The sequence below is a fragment of the Octodon degus genome, unplaced genomic scaffold (assembly GCF_000260255.1).
Source record: "Octodon degus isolate 3935 unplaced genomic scaffold, OctDeg1.0 scaffold00243, whole genome shotgun sequence".
NCBI classification, from domain to species: Eukaryota; Metazoa; Chordata; class Mammalia; order Rodentia; family Octodontidae; genus Octodon; species Octodon degus.
In genome coordinates this window covers 115,494-116,898 of record NW_004524819.1, presented here as the reverse complement: position 1 = coordinate 116,898, position 1,405 = coordinate 115,494, and the positions used below count along the sequence as shown (strand labels likewise).

The 1,405-nt window shown below is 42.1% G+C and overlaps 1 pseudogene; it reads left to right on the top strand.

Annotated features, from left to right (window-relative positions):
• Positions 1–117: 117 nt before the first annotated feature.
• LOC101573179 lies at positions 118–1,022 on the top strand (annotated as a pseudogene).
• Positions 1,023–1,405: the final 383 nt, after the last annotated feature.

Here is a 1,405-nt window from a genome sequence, read left to right as displayed (position 1 = left end):
CAGTATGTGTCTGCTGAAAGAAGAAAGAAATCCAAGAGGTGGCACTAGACAGAGCTGTGCTGCACCCAGCACATGTCCCAGCTGCTCAGAGCACGGAGTCTCAGCTATGCCACCACAATGGTGGAGGACAGCGAGTCTGTGGCTAGCCAGCAGATCCTGGAGCTGGACGACCAAGATATGTGCTGAATAGATGAGGACAAGGAGGAGATGGAACAAACCAAGGGAAGTCCTGGAGGGGATTTGGGAGCCAAAAAGAAAAAGAAGAAACAAAAGAGAAAAAAGAAGCCAAATTCTGGAGGCACAATGTCTGACTCTGCGTCTGATTCCCAGTACATTAAAATTCATCAGCCTTCAAAGATTGCCACCATCCCCATGCAGAAGCTGCAGGACATAGAGCGAGCAGTGGAGCTGCTGCCAGCGTGCCAGGGTCCATCCAGGAACATTGATGAGATAGCAAAAAGCATATACCAGTTCTGGGACACACAGCCGGTACCCAAACTAAATGAATTCATAACATCTCATGGTGCAGTTGAGCCAGACAAAGACAATGTACGTCAAGAACCATATTCTGTGACACAGGATTTTATGTGGAACACTTTAAATTTGAGTAATGCAGAAGTGCTCAAGGAGTTATACATGTTGTTATATGAAAATTATGTAGAAGATGTTAGCAATATGTTCCACTTCGACTATTCACAAGAGTTCTTGTTGTGGGCTCTGCATCCCCCAGGCTGACTCCTACAATGACATTGTGAGGTAGGAGTGTCTTGCAATAAAAAAACTAGTAGGATTCATAACTGCCATCCCTGCCAATGTATGGATTTATGAGGGTGTGAAGAGGATGGTAGAAATCAACTTTCTTTGTGTTCATAATTAGTTGACATCCAAACGAGTAGCTCCAGTATTAATTAGAGAAATAACCAGAAGAGTGAACCTGAAAGGAATCTTCCAGGCGGTGTACACTGCTGGAGTGGTCCTTCCTAAACCTGTGGCCACATGCATATACTGGCATCGATCATGGGGTATGATCTTCTTAATAATTTGCTGTATTCTATTTGCTAGGATTTTTGCATCTATGTTCATGAGTGAGATTGGCCTATAGTTCTCTTTCTTATTTGTGTTTTTCCCAGGTTTTCTTACCAGTGCAATACTTACCTCCAGGAATAATTTTGGGAGGATTGCTTCCTTTTCAATTTTATTGAAGAGTTTGAAGAGTGTAAGGACTGCATCTTGTGTAAATTTCTTGTAGAATTCAGCTATGAATCAATCCAGAACTGGACTTTTCTTTGTCGGTAGGTATTTATTACATCTCGTATTTCATTGGCTGTTATTGGGCTATTGAGAGTGGCTATAGCTTGTTTATTGAATTTTGGTAATTTGTACCTATCTCAGAATCTGTCCGTTT